This window comes from Toxorhynchites rutilus, chromosome 1 (genome assembly GCF_029784135.1).
Source record: "Toxorhynchites rutilus septentrionalis strain SRP chromosome 1, ASM2978413v1, whole genome shotgun sequence".
In the NCBI taxonomy this organism is placed as follows: Eukaryota; Metazoa; Arthropoda; class Insecta; order Diptera; family Culicidae; genus Toxorhynchites; species Toxorhynchites rutilus.
The window spans coordinates 56,382,278-56,403,539 of record NC_073744.1 but is presented as its reverse complement, the minus strand read 5'-3'; the positions used below and the strand labels follow the sequence as shown (position 1 = coordinate 56,403,539).

The following is a 21,262-nucleotide window of genomic DNA, read 5'->3' as shown; positions in this document are numbered from 1 at the left end:
TAGACTTCCAAGATGGCTGAAGAGTGGTTTTAGCAAGTTGGCCCACCTTAGGATATACTTCTAGGCGCCTTGTGCCGGATAACACGCCTAGAATGTATACTGGAATTGCAAGCTCATAAATACGCGTGAGCACAGTGCAAGTCGGAAGAAATTTCTTTGACGAAAAATCCCCCGGCCAGAACAGGAATCGAACCCGAACTCCCTGCATGATAATGTGTGACGCCAACCAATCGCCCACGGGAGCACGAAACCATGTAAGCTATTAAAAACAATGAATAATTACGAAATCAAAATCCATTTTTTTTCGCAAGTCCAATATTTTTCAAAAAAGACTATCTAATTGGCTTTAATTTTATGTGTCGATCATCTGTATCGGTCCAGTAGATCAAAAGTTATGAACTTTTGTATTGGAAAAAAGAGGAAAAAATTGATTTGTCGAACCATCGGTTAACTTTGAAAAATCATAACTCAAAAATGAAATTAGACGCCTCTCTGGTTTCGATATGTGTTATGTGAAAAATCCTTAAACACAAAAAAAATAGTGTTAGTGTTATGTTATAGGGAATATTCCAGACGCAATCCAAACTGTTTGATTATGCTATTTAAATGACTATGGGACCCATGATATAAATAGGACACGAAGTGTTCAAAACAGTGAGGGTCTCCGTAGCCTCAACGGTTGCGCGTTCGCTTATTAAGCGAACGACCAGGGGTTCAATCCCTGGACCCTCTATTGGTTGATCTTCTAATAGGCCTTTTTCAAAGCTAGAGGCGAATGAACTTCTTAGTTTAAAGTCTCTATAACACAAAAAATCAATCAATCAATCAATCAGAACAGTCAGTTGCAAGAAACCTTCTATCAGTATACATCGAGCATTTGACTACAGTGTGTCGGACAGAACATTAAGACCACTGCTTGCTCAAGCAAAAAAAAAAGAAGATGACAAAACTTTGAAAAAAATAGAATAGTCCAATCCAGTGCTTCAATCCATTTATAATAATTTATTTGCAGATAGTCATCCATGAAGAATGCATTTTAAGCATACTTAACAACTAAAATGACGCGACGAAATTAAGTACCAGTTCCTCGTTCCGACTGTATCGATTGTTGGTTCGAATGATTTCTGAAGGAAATTGATTGTTTATCGGTGGTATTTTGTGTTTTTCGTATCCTTGTAAGTATGTATCACGTGAACAAGAAGTATGTAAGGTTTTAATTCTCGAATTCTAGTTACAGGCAACGGAAAATGGGTCGCGCGCAAAAGATAAGTCGAAGATTAAGCAGCAACTGTGGGATAGAATCCAAGCTTGCTGGTGGAATCAATGCCGAACCGGGTGCGTGATGTGATGCGTAACATAGGTTACACGATCAAGTACTAACCCCAGAAGCTTTTCACGGTATGAATTTTCTTGTTTTTATTTTTTTACCATGTACTTGAAAACCGATCTTTATTTTTTGTCGCGTCATTTTAGTTGTTAAGTATGCTTAACACGCATTTTTTTTAATGAATGACTATTGTTTTAACCTAAACTGACCAGACGTCCCGCATTTCAACAAAATGTCCCGCGTAAGATTACGTCCCGCGAAACGTCCCGCATTTGGCAAAAGAAACGAAAATGTCCCGCGATATCAATATATTTGAATATTACAATTTGATCATGTTGATTTTATTAAATGGATGAACCACAAAAAAACTTTTATTTGACGAACTGTTCAATAGATCTTCCAATGCATCCAAAGATTAATACGTTGAGCTGGTTTCATCGCACCTACAGTGGACTTTTTGTTTAGAGAGTGTGAAATGGAAACGTCAGCAACAAAATTAGAAAATGTTTTTTATAAAAGTCTCCTATTGATCCGCAGGGACCAACGTGAGTCAGACGAAAAGTTCATCATTGGTCCCCTAGCTCGATCAGGGCTTAATGTGTTAAATAAGCCGGAATAACTAGCGTTTTAGTTCATAACTAGTTTTTTAGTTCATAGTTCTAACTGTGATGTATTTTCCCTCTGTGAAACATGGCTTTCTTCAGCCGACGAGCTGAATTTCCACGATTTCAACATTATTCGCCTCGATCGAAATGACTCGTTTGGTGGCGTACTATTGGGGATCAAAAAATGTCACTCCTTCTATAGAGTCACTCTCCCATCGATGATAGGCATTGAAGTTGTCGCTTGCCAGACACAAATCAATGGCAAAGACTTCTGCATTGCCTCGATATATATTCCTCCAAGAACCATGGTCGGCCGCCATCAGTTTTTTGATATCATCGCGGCATTGCCGGAGCCGCGGCTAATCTTAGGTGACCTCAACTCCCATGGAACAGCATGGGGGTCACACTATGATGACAGCCGTGCCACGTTGATTTATGATCTGTGCGACAACTTCAACATGACAGTTTTAAATACAGGGGAAGCAACTAGGATAGCCAACCCTCCTGCACGGGCAAGTATGCTAGACATATCACTTTGCTCTTCTTCATTATCCCTGGATTGCACGTGGAAGGTAATCCAAGATCCCCACGGTAGTGATCACCTGCCAATAATTTTATCGATCGCCAATGAATCAGGTTCTCGTGAGTCAGTCGATATTGCGTATGATCTCACGAAAAATATTGACTGGAGAAAATTTGCAGAAATAATATCTGAAGCACTTGTTTCAATGCATGAACTTCCTCCACTCGAAGAGTATAACTTTATATCGAGTTTGATTTACGAAAGCGCACTTCAAGCTCAAAAGAAACGTGTTCCTGCTACCACTTTCCGACGTCGTCCTCCATCACTTTGGTGGGACAGGGAGTGTTCAAAGGTCTACCTTGAAAAATCATCCGCTTTCAAAAAATTCAGGAAAACTGGATTAGTGGAATGGTTTCGAAAGTACCAAGCTCTAGAAGCCAAACTAAAAGGTTTGATTAAAGCAAAAAAGCGTGGATATTGGCGGAAGTTCGTCAATGGTTTGTCAAGGGAGACAGCTATGAGCACTCTTTGGAATACGGCTAGGAGAATGCGTGGCCGGAACCATACAAATGAAAGTGAGGAATACTCTGACCGTTGGATTTTCAAATTTGCAAGAAAGGTTTGTCCCGATTCCGTTCCTGCACAAAACGTCGTACGCGACATTCCGCTCCAAGGCGATTATGAGAATTTTTCGATGGTAGAATTCTCAATTGCACTTCTCTCATGTAACAATTCAGCTCCGGGGTCGGACAAGATTAAATTCAACTTATTGAAGAATCTTCCCGACTTGGCAAAACATCGTTTGCTGAACTTGTTCAACAAGTTTCTGGAGCTGAATATAGTCCCGCATGACTGGAGACAAGTGAGAGTGATAGCCATACGAAAACCCAATAAGCCGGCTTGCGATCACAATTCGTATAGGCCGATTGCAATGTTATCCTGTATTCGTAAATTGTTAGAGAAAATGATTCTACTTCGTTTGGACAAGTGGGTTGAAACGAACAATTTGCTGTCAAATACGCAGTTTGGCTTCCGCCGAGGTAAAGGGACGAACGATTGTCTCGCGCTGCTATCTTCTGAAATCCAAATCGCATTTGCTCGCAAAGAACAAATGGCTTCCGTTTTTCTCGATATCAAAGGGGCATTTGATTCAGTTTCCATGGAAATTCTCTCAGAGAAACTTCATAATCGTGGACTTTCACCAATTCTGAATAATTTCCTGTACAATTTACTCTCAGAAAAGCACATGTTTTTCAATCATGGCAGCTTGAAATCTTCTCGTTACAGTTTTATGGGCCTCCCACAAGGCTCCTGCCTAAGCCCCCTCTTGTACAGTTTTTACGTCAATGATATAGATGATTGTCTAACTAGAGATTGCACGTTGAGACAACTTGCAGACGATAGAGTTATTTCCATCACGGGTACTAATCCCGTCGTTCTGCAAAAATCCTTGCAAGATACCCTGAACAACCTGTTCACGTGGGCTCTAAAGCTGGGTATCGAATTCTCTACGGAGAAAACCGAAATGGTCGTTTTTTCTAGGAAGCACGAACCCGCCCAATTCCAGCTTCACCTATCCGGCAAAACGATCAAGCACTCGATGTTTTTCAAATACCTTGGAGTATATTTTGACTCTAAATGTACCTGGGGAATACACATTGCGTATTTGAAACAGAAATGCCAGCAAAGAATCAATTTTCTCCAAACAATAACCGGAACATGGTGGGGTGCCCATCCAGGAGACCTCATTCAGTTATATAAAACAACGATATTATCAGTGTTAGAATATGGCAGTTTTTGCTTCCGATCAGCTGCCAGGATTCATATTCTCAAGCTGGAGAGAATACAATATCGTTGCTTGCGTATAGCCATGGGGTGTTTGCATTCGACACATACGATGAGTCTCGAAGTTTTGGCAGGAGTACCCCCGCTTACTCTTCGGTTCACAGAATTATCCTACAGATTTCTCATCCGTTGCAAGATCATGAATCCATTGGTGATTGATAACTTCGAAAATCTACTCCAACTGACTCCTCAGTCAAGTTTTATGTCTCTATACCATGAGTACCTTACCCATGAAGTGCACCCTTCACCGGGCATCTCCAACCAAGTTTGCTTCCCATACTTTTGCAATTCCTCTGTCAATTTTGATCTGTCCATGCGACAAAAGATCCATGGAATCCCAGATCATCTACGCTCCGATTACATTCCGGAGATATTTTCGGCAGAATATGGGAAAGTTAGATCTGATAAAATGTTCTTTACTGACGGTTCATGCATAAACGGGTCCACTGGCTTCGGCATCTTCAATGAAAATTCCAGTGCCTCTTTCAAACTCAAAGATCCTTGTTCCGTGTATGTCGCTGAACTGGGTGCGATATATTACGCATTAGGGATCATTGAAACATTGCCCATCGACCACTATTTTATTTTTTCAGACAGTCTCAGCTCAATAGAGGCAATCCGCTCAATGAAAGTTGATAAACGCTCATCTTATTTCCTAACAAGAATAAGACATCTATTGAGTGTTTTGGTCGAAAAATTATTCAAGATTACCTTAGCATGGGTTCCCTCTCATTGCTCGATTCCGGGGAATGAGAAAGCGGACTCGCTAGCTAAGGTGGGCGCTTCAGAAGGCACACTTTTTGAAAGGCAAATTACTTATAACGAATTTTTTCACATTCCTCGTCAGGACACACTCGTTAGTTGGCAGCGCATGTGGAGTGAAGATGAGTTCGGTCGTTGGTTACACACGATTATCCCTAAGGTTTCGACAAAAGCTTGGTTTAAGGCATTGAATGTCGGTCGTGATTTCATTCGCGTGATATCTCGGCTTATGTCCAATCACTACAACCTAAACGCGCATCTCTATCGAATTGGGCTCGCAGCAAACAATCTTTGTGATTGTGGCGATGGCTACCACGACATCGAGCATATTGTCTGGTCGTGTATCCGGTTCCATGCTGCTCGCTCTCAGCTCTCTAGAGCACTGAGAGCAAAAGGCAGACAATCGGATATCCCCGTCCGGGATATCTTAGGTAGCCGTGATCCTGATCTTCTGCTTCATCTATACCTGTTCCTCAGAAACGCCGATGTCAACGTTTAATGATGTTTCCTTCTTTGTGTCCCTGTTTCGTATCCCTCCTATCCGATCTATAAACTTTTACTTAGTCGCGGCAATACATACACACACTCTTTACAGATACACGGGCCAAAGGTTGTGCAGTCCACTGATCATTCAACAAGAGCCAAAGGTTGTACCGCTTATGACAACTCTACACGGGCTGATGATTGCGCCGGCTAGTGACCATTCTATCCTGGATTCCTCGAGTCGAGAAAGACGCACCACGCTAGATATGGGGTACAGACTAGGGGGGCGTTGCTGATTAATGGTCAGCTGCATCCCAATAGGAAGTATCCCGTGTCGGGCACAGGTACAGATCATTGAAGACAGCAACATCACAATTACGAAAACACTTGTAATACTAACCTCGAGCCAACCGCGAGTAATCGGTTACATATTACTAACATAGTTATAAGGCAAACATTGTCGAAATATTGAACTCCCGGCCCCGTCAGGTTGACGCCATATGAGCCTTAATAAAAATATATATTTTGGATAAAAAAACAAAACTAGCGTATACAGGACAGGAAGAGACAGGATTGTTTGATGAAGTATCGTAAATGAAACGCTTGGCGGCCTTACGGAAGTTGGCCAGAACCCCAACTATGGCCGATGAGAAGATGTATGTCAGCGTGTTCTTTTACCTTTTCGTGGCTTGGGTGGTCGGCTGTCTCTCCATTTTGGCCATTCGCCGAAAAAGTTTTCTATCAGTCGCAGCTGGGGGATGTTGGGAAAGTTGGCGGTTTATCTCCAGCCGATCCATCCTCCAGTGATCTTTTGGCATAATGGGCTGAACCCAGGTTCGACCACATCACTTTCGCAACTTCCGGCAAGCACTTCGTACTGTATATCTCCCAGTTTACCATATGACTCGAAAGAAGAGCGGCTTGGACATTCCCTTCTCGTTTGTCAGAGAATGACCTTCTTGGAGAACTTGATATGTGTGATATATTCGTCGCCATCACTTATCTGGGGAACGTAAAGTATCCGGTTCCTTGCATTCGTTGAATTCTAGCATCAAGTACGTTTTGTCTTTCATTATTAGTACGAAAAGAAGTTTTTCACTTCTTTAACCGGAAAGAAGTCCTTCTGGATGATTGCCTGCTGCTCAGATACGGTCGGTCTCATCTGACGCTTCCGCATAAAAATGTCCATTTTGGCCAGATTATCCTTCATCATTTGACCGGTTGCTTCGATCTCCCGGCTTAAGGAGCGGCAGAGAGAGGATATTTTAAATTCCAGATTGGCTATATCTGGCGGACACAAAGTGCTTCAGAATGTCCAACTCCTTCGCTGTGGGGTGAAGCTGGCAGTATGAAAAACTCATCAAGTTGCTCGACAGTGCTGCTGCTGCGAATCAACAGCCTCGAATCATTAGGCTTTTGTTCCATTAAATTATCTTTTGTAGTTTTTTCATCGCCATCCCAAATTAGTCCTTTTTTTCAATGTATACGTTAACAAAAAAACGATGAGAAATGGATTGGAATTTTCGAGCATGGAGGCGATCTGGCGTAGTGGTAACATCCATGCCTCTCACGCTAAAGGTCACGAGTTCAATACTCACTTCCGACATTCTTCCAAAAATGGAAGTAAAAGTGACGAACCAGCCAAATGAGTTGAAAGTCACTATAATACAGATAAAAAAAAAAAAAAAAAAATTCGAGCATTCCATTCGATAATTGGATGAAAATTGTAGAATTTGAATCGTGCTTGCCAGACCTAAATGCTCTGACCGAGTGAGAGATTTTCAGGCGTAAACAAAATCTAAACCACCGAAAAATCACAACTGAGTGATTACAGGTCAGGTTTAATTGCTAGGACACATGTTAGGAGTTTCACGAATAAATGAGACTCTCTAAACTATGGTTTATGTTCACATAACGTATATACATAACGTTTTGTTTTTTTGTGTCCCGCGTTAGACCTCTGACCATCTGGTCACTTTACACTAGACGCTCAATTGTTGATCTGGCAGGACGATTACGACGACCATGAATTGGACGTAGCGCTCTTAAAGTTGAGGTCATTGACTCCGAATTTCGGTAGTAAATTTTAATAATCTCGACTCGTTGTTGGATCATATATCTTTCCATTATGAAATGGCAAATTACTGAAGAGAAATGTTAAGAGAGTGGGAAAAAATATGGCGTCGTTTGCTGTCCCTATCGGTCTTTAGTAGCGTCCCTTCTGAAATACCCTTTATTAAGGCTCACATGACGTTAGCCTGACGGGGCCGGGAGTACAATATTTTGACAATTACAATTTTTCTTATTAACTATGTTAGTTGTATGCAACCGATTACTCGCGGTTGGCTCGAGGTTAGTATTACAAAGAGTTCTCATAATTGAGATGTTGCAGTCGCCAATGCTCTGTACGTGTGCCCGACATGGGATACTTCCTATTGGGATTCAGCTGACCAATCATCAACAACGCCGCCCCTACTCTGTACCCCATATCTAGCGTGGTGCGTTTTTCTCGACTCGAGGAATCCAGGATAGAATGGTCACTAGCCAGCATAATCTTCAGCTCGTGTAGAGTTGCCATGAGCGGTACAATCTTCAGCTCTTGGTGATGGATCAGTGGCCTGCACAACCTTCAGCCCATGTCGTATGTACAGGGCAACTTCGATATAACGTACATTTCGCTTTCAAAATTGTACGTTGTATCGAATTGTACCTTATATCGAAGCATAATAAAAAACTCAGAAACATAACTCATATTACTTCATTGTCATGCTGTTTGAGTTAGTAAATAGTTATGACAAAATCCAACTAGAAGATGAAATCAACATTTCTCATGATGTTTCTCTCATACTTTTGATTAAGGGTAAATAGGTAAAATGACCGCTTATTTGTTAAAAATAAAATGTTTCCTGTAACAGTGGGATGTATGGGATTCTTGATGGTAGTTTTATAGACTATTTATTTCAAAACAAATAGATTTATGAGAAAAATGAATTTCATTTTTGAAAAAAAAATCAGAAAAGATTAAATTATTTCCTATATTTCATTCTCTGACGAAAATATTGTAGGTCTTTAATTTTTTAAGTGATTTTTTCGGAAAAAAAATAAAATAACTTAAAATTTCAAAAAAAACTAATTCAAAAACTATAAGAACTACTCAGACAATGCTCAGACAATGAAATATAGGAAAATGCTCAAGCGTTCATTAAAAAATAGCAAACTCATTTTCAAAAAAAAAACATTACAAAAATCATTTTGAAAATAAAAATTTGTTTTTTTCTCAAAAACATTCATATTTGAATATTCCATACAACTATCAACAAGTCTCCCATACATTAGAAGAAGGTTACTTTTGGTAAGTTTTATGAGAATTAAAAAAAACGATTTTGAGAAAAATTAATTTCAATCATTAAAATACTTTTTCTTGAGTGTAATTTTATTTATATATTTTCTTACATGAAAATTCAAACAATTTCCTACACTTCATTCTTTGACCAAAACTTTGTAGGTATTATAGTTTCGGAGTTTTAATTTTTTGTAGAAAATAAAGAAAAAAAATTTGGCCCTTTCCAAAAAGTAGTCTAATTTATTTCCAAGTTGCACAAATGATCAATGTTTTTACACTCACAACGTTTGGCTACAATCTGAGATGGTTCGGGTTCGTCCATTGAAAATGTGTACGTTATATCGAGGTGAAATGTACGTTATATCGAGGGTACGTTGTATCGAAGTTTCCCTGTATATGTAATAAGTTTGAGTATGTATTGTGGCGACTAAGTAAAAGTTTATCGATCGGATATGAGGAATATGATACAGGGATACTCCTAAACTGTTTGGTCAGCCTAAGTTTGACCAAAGTTAACTAACAAGGTCTGCATTCATCCTCGATTGTGTAATGTTCCTATTACAAATTAAGGACATAATTCATGCATAATTCCCAGTTCAGTGATGTAACAACCCAGATGTATTCGCCATACCTTCGCTCATACTCATCCACAAGGGGAATCACAGAATTCCATCACCAACGTTCACATCCATAGCCAATAATAAACCTATAATACAATCCCTCCCGAACGCAACATCAGATATTTCATCATAAAAATTGCAAATCTCTTCAACGCCATAAAACATTCATCATTCCCTACCCTCACCCACGCCGCACCCGATCAACGAGACAACATCACGCTCTCGGCCGCACGAATGCATCACGCTTCGGAACTCGCTCGGTGTTTTTGGCTCTTCAATCAGCCCACCATCACTTGCAGCTCGTTAAAATCTTCCATTGAAATTGAATTCCAATCGTTATTTCGCTCCTCCGAGATTCGGAAAGTATAATAAGCCGATAGACAATCAGTCACAAGAGTTTGCGTTCCCTTCCCTTCGTGTCTGACGACGTCCGATGTAATGTGTGGAGTGCTTGTACTCCATTGGGATGCTGGCTGCTGCCATCCACTCGCCTCCCCCGAGCCATCGCTGCGAGGAGGGAAGTCGTGAGGAAACTATATAATTAATGATTCAAATAAAAACAATACTGTGTGAGATTTCATTAAAATTGATTGCCCTAGGATCGAAGGCGCACTCTCCGCTCGACTGTTTCTGTTTCTGCCTGCCAATGAGCAAGGAGAAGAAATCAGAACCGGAGCTGCCGAGAAGTACCTACATGCTGGCAAATGGGGAAAGCCTCCACCATTGGCTGTGTGAGTGGAACAAGTTACCCGAGCAAAGTGATCCCCCGGGGAGGAGGAGCTCGAGGGTGAGCACGACACGACAAAATGATCGTCATGTGTCTCTATTTAAATGAATGGGGCTTAAATTGATAGGAAACTGTCATTAAATAAATCTTTTCTCACATCTCGCTCGATGCTCGTGATCATTATTCTCTGTTATGCAGGCTGACAGTTTGTCGGTGGTGGCGACTGATAGGCCGAGATGACGAGAAAAAAACACAATCAGGGCGATAATTTCGAACGGTTGGTTCACATACATTGCTCTAGTACGGGTGCGTGACTCAGTCCTGCTGGATGTTCGAAACAGAAGAACGAAACAAAAAAATATATGGAAAAGAAAATGCGTATAATCTGTGTAATGGATAATAACGTGTTGCTAATGATAGTGTTGAGTCTCGGCTGCATGTAATTGTCTAATCGAATGCGTAATATGGAGGTCACCAATTACTGGGCCCATGTGTGGGAAAATTAAGGCAAAGCCTTCACACAAAGCGCACGAGAATGCAAATTTCATCAGCATTATCGTTAATCAATGGAGGCTTCATTGGAGAGTGTAATCCCATGAAACTTTAGGACTTAAAAGGAATAAGGAAATAATAGTGCAGCAATAGTGCAATACCAATCAGGCTACAATGTTTCATGTTTCGAAATAGCCCAAACGTACGTTCTGAAAGCACACACAATATTTATTATGCATTGAAATAAAAAACAAGTATCACAATCGGAATCAACACACGAGAAAAAAAAATATAAAGGTGTGTTCGATCAAAATTTGGTCATACAAAAATGAGTTTAAATTTACTTTTTAGTGTAAAATCAAATTAAATTTATTTTTGAAGTTCAAATACTAAACAATAACGAAATATAGAGAGTAGTGCCGTTGTCACGGCCGCATGGTTACGAAATGTTTTCAGTCGATTCGCTTGATAAAGCTTTGGGTATTTTTTCAGAGTTAAACAAAATTTGAGAATCACTTTTTAGTAGAAAGTTTGCTTTGTCGCATAGGACGGATCAAAAGCCAGAGTCAACCAGAGATATTCCAAATTTTCCAACAGAACATAGATATGAGAAATGTATATAAGAAATACCCAGAAAATCCCCAAAGAAATAACCACTCGAAAGAAGCGGTATGACCCCAAAACAAAATGGAGAGTTTAATGCTATTTATATTATATGAGGGGCTCAGAATGCAAGGAGTGTAAGTGACTTGATCGATTTCTCTTCATCAACTTTTTATTTAGCTAATAACTCAACTGCAAAAACGTTCCAATTTAAGTTTTCTATACAATCCGATAGATGAGGTTCTGACCTATCTTCCACATTTTCAAATTCAGCTGGGAATGTATTTGCAGCTAAGTAATGACCAAAAGAAAGAGTCGATGTAGAGAAATCGATCAAATCACTTACACCCCTTTCATTCTAAGCCCCTCATATATCAAGGATAAACTTTGTGAAATTTTCAAAGCATTGAAAAATCAGCTTGCATCCCGGGTAGATATAACGAACCAAAATGTTGCCACAATAGATTCACTTTAGACACATGCTACACGCTTGATCTCAACTAAAGAGTGTGTCACATCAAATTGCATCACGGAAAAAACGCTGTAGAAATTCGCCCAGTAGACCGATTCTTTTGAAAATTTTAGACAGTAAAATAAAAACTATTAAACAACTTTTGGCATTTTCTTTTTATTCATACTTCAAGCCCAAGCCCGTATGCTCGTACCTTCCTCTTTACCCCGTCCATAAGGTTCTGTACAACGTCAGGTTGTAGTATTTTTTGAACAGAAATCCATGTTCTCTTGAAGTCCGCCTCCGATTTGACAACTTTTGGGATCTTCCGGAGGGCCTGCTTCATAATCGCCCAATATTTCTCTATTGGGCGAAGCTCCGGCGCCTTGGGCGGGTTCATTTCCTTTGGCACGAAGGTGACCCCGTTGGCTTAGTACCACTCCAACACGTCCTTTGAATAGTGGCACGAAGCGAGATCCGGCCAGAAGATGGTCGGGCCCTCGTGCTGCTTCAATAGTGGTAGTGGAACAACAGGCCCGGCAGCTGACGAAAGTCCGCTTTGACGTAGGTTTCGTCGTCCATTACCAGGCAATGCGGCTTCGTCAGCATTTCGGTGTACAGCTTCCGGGATCGCGTCTTCCCCACCATGTTTTGCCTTTCGTCGCGGTTAGGAGCCTTCTGAACATTGTATGTACGCAGGCCCTCCCGCTGCTTGGTCCGCTGAACGAATGAACTTGACAAATTCAGCTTATTGGCGACATCCCGGACCGAACTTCTCGGATCACGTCTAAACTGCTTAACTACGCGCTTGTGATCTTTTTCACTGACGGAGCATCCATTTTTGCCGTTCTTCACCTTCCGGTCGATGGTTAGGTTCTCGAAGTATCGTTTTAGTACTCTGCTGACCGTGGATTGGACAATTCCCTGCATCTTACCGATGTCCCGGTGTGACAACTCCGGATTCTCGAAATGAGTGCACAGGATTAATTCACGACGCTCTTTTTCGTTCGACATTTTTCCAAATTTACGAAAAATTGACAGTGAAGCATGGCTATACACTCTTATCTGATTATAAGCGAAAGCTGAAGATATAATTCCTAAAAATTAAATTTCTACAGCGTTTTTTCCGTGATCCAATTTGATGTGACACACCCTTTAGAGGAAACAAATTTCACATGCGACATTAATTGAATATTCTTTCCATATGCCGAAAATGCCTTCGGACCATACTAGAAAACAAGTAACACGCTACATGTTTTAAGAATTACCTCAGTTGACAGATATTTTGAGTTCCATACAGAATGTACAGAATTTTTGAAATAACGTTTCTATATTATTTATGACCTGATGTCAATAATATTTTTTTTTCCATATCACTTATTTACTTGTATAGCATTTGAATCAGTCTGAATTGAGAGTAATCTCTTTTTGACATTCGCTATGGCGTGTTGTTTCATGTTGGATTTCTCATGTTCTATCTAAGCTGAAAAGATGCAAGAATTTTCGTCATCGGTTAGCGTTGCAATGAATAAATACCACTGTTTATCTTCTCCTCACTAAAGAACAGTGAAAGGTAAAAAAGTACGCTCATACTTTCATGAAAATCCATGCTTTGTAATTCATTGTTTTAATCATTGCAAATATCTTCAAGAACCATGGATACGTTTTGACGTAGGATTACGATTTCGGGAGCATATAGAAGTTACAAATTAAGACACTAGATATCGGTGGCATAACGAAAATTGTTTAATTTTGAACGTTGAACAAAATGAAGAAATTTGATGATGGTTTCATAATGTTGTCCCAATCGATTTTGGCATTCCCTAACAATAAATTGTAATAATTTATTATTAATTCTTTTTTTTCTTGAATCGGGGTCATTTACTTTTCGTAATCCCAAAGTGAAAACATAAGTTTAACTCAATTCAGGAAATCCAATCCAGTCAGAAATATTCGTCATGCTCTCACTGGAATTTATCGTTTAATGTAACCTAGAATGATCCAACTACGACCAAAACCAAATAGAGAAACGAATTTTTCATTTTGAAACAAACAATCTGACACATCAGAATTCACTCAGCCTGATGCGGAAACCAGAAAACTTTATCTTACTCTGTTGGGCAATGTATACCCAGAATAATATATAATATCTCAGATAGCAAGATCAGATTTTGAAGATTTTGAGCAGCATCTGAAGAAGTTTAATTCACCCGCATAATTGAAACTTTATATCCCTTTTTTCAAGTTTTGGCAGTTCTCCAGTTTTTGAATTGTTACCGTTTGATTAACTACAATAATTATATTTTAGTATCAATAATAACTATGTCATTCAATGCCTCAAAATTGAACTTAGAAACTTTATACAGATGTCAATACAGATTTTCTGAGGAAAAACCAAGATTGAAAAATTTTCCCAGATCAAATACACAGATTTTTTTTATGGCAACCCTGATTGGCAGTCGAGTTGATTAAGAAGTAAATTTTCACATCATCGACGGATGACAAGCGCGAAAGGTTCTGCTTAATTTTTGTTATCCTATTTGTTTATTCAGGCTCATTAGCATTTTAGCTGAATGTAGCGAATTTTATCGTGTACATGTCACATGTTTATCATATCTGTAAATAGCACATTACACAGTTGCCATTTTTCGGCGTATGGGTATTCCTTCTATACCATTTGCATATGGTACATTACAAAGTAGCCATTTAGGCGTAAGAGTATTCCTTCTGTTCTTCCATTATCCAGTTAGACCACCGGACAGCGGAGACAGTCGATATAATCACTGTTGTGTTATGAAGGGGGACCCCGGTCTGGAGGAACGAAAAAATCTCGAATTTTTGTTTTTTGCATTTTTGGGAAGCCTCTGCCATCAGAAATGTTGTCCTGAAAGGATTTTTCGATAATTCATTTCGTTGGAAAATTACAGCTAAAAATATGAGGTCAAGCGATATAGTATTGCTGTACGAATTGTCAAACGCGTTTTTTACGAAACCATGTTTTTCAGCTGGTGGTGTCGATATCTCAGAATCTGCTCGACCGATTTAGCTGAATTTTTTTTATCAGCCTTTAGAAATAAATTTTCTAAAGCGTTACATAACCGTTTTTTGATATCTCATTTTTTCGATTTTGTATGATTTTGAACCGCGATTTTCCATGTAAAATAGCTCAGTTTTAACAAAAATTGGCGCCATTTGCCAATTTTTCAAAATTTTAAAACCCCCTATGTAAAGCTTTAGGGATTGTCCTAAAGTTTCAAAATATTCATTGCAATTCGTTCTGCAATACCCCGTTGCTTCAGAACCGATACCATCAGCACCAGATGTTAGACAACATCTACGCATTCAACTGTCCCAACATTCAAAAAATAGGAAATACATCTTCAAATATACCTTAAGGGGGACCCCTGTCTGGAAGGTCAAAAAATAATGAATTTTTGTGGATTTTTTCGGGATGTTACGAATGATGTGAAGTGTTCGTGTATATTGGTTATTGTTTAAGGTATATTTGAAGATGTATTTTCCATTTTTTGAGTGCACGAATAATGATTATGACGCTGTTGGCAGCTGGATGCGTAGATGCTGTCTGAAATCGGTACCTTACTGGTGGTATCGGTTCTGAAGAAACGGGGTGTCGTAGAACAAATTCCTATGAGTATTTTGAAACCTTAGGACAATCCCTAAAGCGTTACATAGGAGTTACATTAAAGCCATGACTACCCTTTTCTTCTGTTTATTTTATCATGCAGAAGAAGACAAAGACACATCATGTATCATTTTTGAACACAAGTCTAAATAGTTAAGACCTACATAAATATCAGCCTGGGTCAAATCAATCTATGACTACAAAAATATATTATAGATAAAACTAGCATTATCTCCTTCGTTACCACGTTGTCCGGAATATTGTTTGTGATAACTTTATAGCCATGTAAGATCGCGACTACTCAAGCTATCATAATCTGATTTACGTGGGTATACCCTTTCGATCTACTAAATCAGCAGCCATTTAAATAAATTTATTGCATTTTCACATAACCAAATAACATACTCGATATTATGACATCCTGGACCACAATTACACAAATTGTTAGTAGTGAGACCTACACGACAAAAACATGAATTGAGCACAAATTGATTGGACAACATACAATACAATAAAAAAAAACAATCCTATTATCAGTAAATGGAGACTAATTCATTTTAGGCATCAACTCACATTCAGAGCTGCGATTTGTCGTGAGAATCAAGTGATGGTACTCACACAAAGATAATCAACATATTTTGTACTACGATTATCTTTGGTGACCATCCCAAAGCCAGTCCAATAGTGTGAGAAGAGTATGGTGGACACATGGTGGGCTTCTACTTGACAGCAGAAATCCGAGCTCCTTGGTGAGAGTCCTGTTGCTGAAATGTCAGAATAGTGCGACACTCAAAAGTCTAGCTGATGGTTTGGTGTTTGGTGTTATTCATAACATTCGCCTCTTTGTGTTCTTTCTTCACGACCAGGGATGCCAGATGTAAATATACAGTTTCATTTTAATTACAATTTGAAGAATTTTGTATTTTCAGACATGTTTTTTCTTTTCATCTTTTCAGATGGCCTTAACGTTTTTAGTTTAGTTCGCCAACTCTACGTAGTACGTTTGTATTAGTACTTAGTACTTATTTTGAAACCCGTTCGACTTCGATTTTTTTTACCAAATTTGTTTCTCATCATTGCAAGGATGCTAAATTTGTAGACATGTTCGCAATTTCAACACGATTCAACACAATCCTGTCTATCCTGTTGCAGATTTATATTTTCAGTTGCAGACTGCAGGGATATGGTATTTCTTCTCTTTATGACTTGATTCCCTGCGCTAACAACCCCTTTTTTCATACATTACTTTGCTATTCTCGCAGTTACAAAAATATCTGCCATTTATACACATCAACGTTTCAGATTTTTGACGAAATCTGAAACGTTGATGTGTATAAATGGCATCTCTTGAGGTAAGGACATTTATTCTGACAAAGGCCAACACGAAAACAAAAAGTCACCAAGGATTTTTGTATACATAATACATCAAAAATTTTTGTGAACAATGGCTCTCTGGGTTGACCGCTACCGACCGCGCCAGCTGTCTAAACTGGACTACCACAAAACGCAAGTTACGCATCTGATTAATATTTGCTACCAGGGAGACTTCCCGCATGTTCTACGGTCCTTCCAGGCCAGTAAGAAAACTCGTATCATGTGTCTGCTGCGGAAACTTTACCAACCGGGCGCGGAACGGCTACGCAAGAGATAATGAACTTCACAACACCCTCGAACCGGAAGATGGAAATCAGGACCATCAGCAGTAATTACCACATGGAGTTGAATTCATCGGTTGTCGGGATATATAACAAGGTGGTCGTGTCGGATTTGATCAAGCAAATTGATCCCAGTGAATATGAGACTCGTCTTGTCCGAGGTGGATTAGTTGACCAAAGATACTCAGGATGCGCTGAGAAGAACCATTGAAAAGTATTTGTCTACGTGCAGATTGATTTTGTGCGCCAATTCTACTCCACGGGTTATTCCCGCGGTTAGGAGTCGTTGCTTGGGAATAAGAGTGCCGGCTCTATCTTAGGAGGATATTCTTAAAATTTTAAATGTAAGATTGTCATTTGTTCGTTTCTTGAATGTAACAACACTATTTGCATTTCAGCACATTCCTTTGGAGCTAGCGAAAAGAATTATGCTATACTCATGCTGGAAGCTTGCAAGGTACAACACTAACCGTTCACGGTCAACTAAGAGGTGCTGGGAATCGACTGGCCAATATTCCATCGAGAAACCGCCAATCAGATTTCCCTCGAACAAAGTCCACAGAAGCTGGAAGTGGTGAGGAAACAGCTATACCAGCTGCTATCACAAGGCGTTCTATCGAATGTTATAATCTGTGGATTGGTACCGAATCTGATTAAAAATTGCGATATGAGTCTTAAGACGCAAATGTTGATTTTTTTTCGGGCATTATGAACACCGGATACAGCAAGGAAGCAAACATATATTCCATCTGGAAGTGTTCGTGGCGCAGTTTGTGGCACTGTATAAAACATTTCTCAATAAAGCCTCAATGGAAGTGGATGATTTTTGAGCGATTCTTTGAGATTGCAATTTTCTTTCGTCTTATGAAAAAATAAAATTTTTGTGTTCATCTCACGTTTATTAATTAAACTTCAGTAGTTCTGGTAATTATTAACTCTAAATAAAAAAAAAACACGCCTTGTCGGTATTCAATCGGATCGTTTTCATGGTTCGCAAATAATTATAAAATAGTAAAATTATCAATATACTTAAATACCATTTCATTCAAAAATTATTATGCTGCACCATGTTTATTTTAAAATTATATTTAATGTAACTTTTAAAATTCTGACACCATAATATTTTTCATTATAAATGTCTGTTCATTTTGACTACAAGAAATTAAATATTCGCTCGGTTAATCGAACTCAGAAAGACAATTGTTCGAATGAATCAAATATTGGCCCCACGATTAATCGATAATTAAATAAACAAAAAATTTAGACACCTCTAACAACAACAACAACTTCTACTTCAACAAACTAATTTAAACAACCGTCGCGATTGTCAAAAATGATTGGAACTGTCTGATCACTCACATCTCTCGTAACGTAAAGTTGAAAACAGAGCGATCGGCAGTGAGAGGCATTGGAACCAACCGTCATTTGGTTAGGTGTCAGAAACAAAAAAGTGAGTATCACTACTGAATATTTGGATCTCATGTGCCGTGAGAGGAATTGAGTGACTATGGTCAGTTTTTTTGTGACATTGACGGTGATGGATTGCAGCTCTGCTCGCTCACATTATGAGCTAACGCCCGAATATAGGCAAAAAAATTGCTCATTGCGTTGGAGAGGAAGCGAGTGGATAGTGCAATCGAAAGAAAACATACCCCAATTAAATCGTCAAATTGTTAACTTTTTTGCTATATTCTCTGTTCATGTTTCAAGCAAAAAAAAATCTGGATAAATTTCCTGTCTAATGATATATAACACAACATATGTCGCAATAACCATTTTGAGTAATATGCGTTTGAATACTCTTAATAAATCGTTACATTTTTCGTAGAGTGACCCCCCTATATAGAAATCAAAGACATAGTCCTATGTCAAAACTACTATGTAACGCCTTAGATAATTCATTTTTACATGCTGATAAAAAATTTCATCCAAATCGGTCCAGTAGTTCCGAGATATCGGTACCACCAGTTGAAGTAACATGGTTTCGAGAAAAACGTGTTTTAAAATTCGTATGGCAATACTTGAGGTACCTTCATACTTTTGGCTGTAACATTCCAACGAATTCAAATATCGAACAATCCTTTTAGGACAACATTTCTAAGGGCATAAGCTTCCTAAAAATGCAAAAACCAAAAATTCATTTTTTTTCGATTTTTCATCATTTTTCGACCTTCCTGACAGGGATCTCCCCTTACTAAAACAGCAGCCCGATGTTCGTTGCAGAGCAGAGCAGTTGTATGGATGAATCGATCTTCATTCGACCGTGGATCGATCTCCACCGCTGATGATTGGTGCGTGAACGTAACAACACAAAGATGGTCAATGAGCGCCCTGAATTTTTCCATTGTTTGAAGCAGTGCTGAAACTCTTCTTTTGTGATGGCTTTCAAAAGCTGCGTCGATTTTTCCTTCGCCTCTTCTACGGACTGAAATCGGATACCTTATAACACGGATTTGATCTTGGGGAATAGAAAAAAGTCGCATGGGGCTAAATCTGGCGAGTACGGGGCATGTTAGAGTACTGGAATGCCCTTATCGGCTAAAAATTGTTTCACCGACAGCGCCTTATGAGTAGGTGCGTCGACGCGCACTACAAACCACGTTCCATTCAAATCGCTGCTGCTCACAAACTACTATAGTGAGAAAAACGTGTTTGTACGTTCATAGCAGACACTAGCGGCCCGGTCTCTTATTTTTATAAGCTTCCCGCATAGTCATTGGAATAGCTTTGATTTATATAGATTCTCGCAATTTTTTTCTTTTCTTTTATTTTTCCTCTGCTTCAAATTTTTGCTCTTTTAGTTGTTTTTTTGCCTACGATTTTAAACGGAGTTTCTAACATAATCTTGCTGCAAACTTTATTGCGATCCTTATCTGCTATAAGTAGTTTCAACGGTTTTCACCAGTTGCATCAATTTCAAGCTGCAGTAATTCATGTATTTAAAATTAAAATATCTTCATCTTAAACGGAACAACAAATTTGGCATACTTTCTCTAGAAAAACGCACAAAGAATCATAATCGTCTTTTTCATCGCATCCAAGAATAATTCAGGAATAATTCAAAATTGTCTTCAGATTGATATATCATTTGTCTTGTTTCGTGTTATGTTTTCTGCAACTCGTAACGCTGCGACGCAATTGTAAGAGATTCTGATAAAATAAATACTATTTTAGGGATTTTCTTTTAAAGAAAATTCTCATCATTTCTTTTAAAGAAAATTCTCATCATTTCTTTTAAAGAAAATTCTCATGAGACTAACTGTCTCTTTTTTTCTCAACACCTCGAAAACGACAAAAAACCCGAGTTTTTCAATGATTTCGCCAAAGTTGCCTAAAACATTTGAAGTTCTGTTCATTATAAAGCAGAGCTTTATAATGCGTTTGAAAATTTTCATGCGAATTAAGGGAACATCAAAAAATGAAAATATACGTTCCAATCATTTCGGGTCGGATTTTTAAAAAGTTCACAAACAATACACTAGAGTACAGTAGACTTTCAATATGACCGTTGGTAGGTTTAGCGAATTGATACACCAGTTTTCACACACCCAGAAAAACCCTTGGTAAAAGAATGCAAACATTAGAAGAATGTACATATTGCCAACTGTATGAAAAATGAATGTCAGATGCAATATGTAATTGATACATTTTATTACACGGTGTTGGTAACTTTGATGATTGTCATTCTTGGCAACCGCGATGAAAATATATATCTGCCACCGTTTTAAATTTCACCGAGCAGCATTACAAAAATTTTACTTTGAGAAGAAATCCGTGACGCTGACAAATGGTGTGATACCAGCCACGACAAATGGGAGCGGCCCAGTAAACGCTGCTAAGTTAAATAAGAAAAAGAAAAACAAGGTTCACAATTACAACAGTGCTAAGGTGGACCGAGGATCAATTGAAAGTACGATGAATAGCGCTGTGTCCACTGGAACCAATGAATCGACGGTAATGTATTATTATCCGGCTATTTGTAGGTGGCCAAATTCCCAGCCAGGATATACTGATGAACTTAAGAGCAACTAAAGTTGAGTTCGCTCAAGCCAGCGAAAACACCAGAGGAGGCACTCAGTAAAGCTTTCAAGTTATGACTTACACAGCCGGTGCCTAAGGTACGGATGAATAGAACCGATAGAGGCAGACGAATCCATGTTTAGATTCGATTATCGGCCGACCT

At 38.9% G+C, this 21,262-nt stretch overlaps 1 pseudogene; it reads left to right on the top strand.

The window, feature by feature from the left end:
• Window positions 1-17,909, top strand: part of LOC129763130 (replication factor C subunit 3-like) — a 68,021-nt pseudogene extending 50,112 nt beyond the window's left edge.
• Window positions 17,910-21,262: the final 3,353 nt, after the last annotated feature.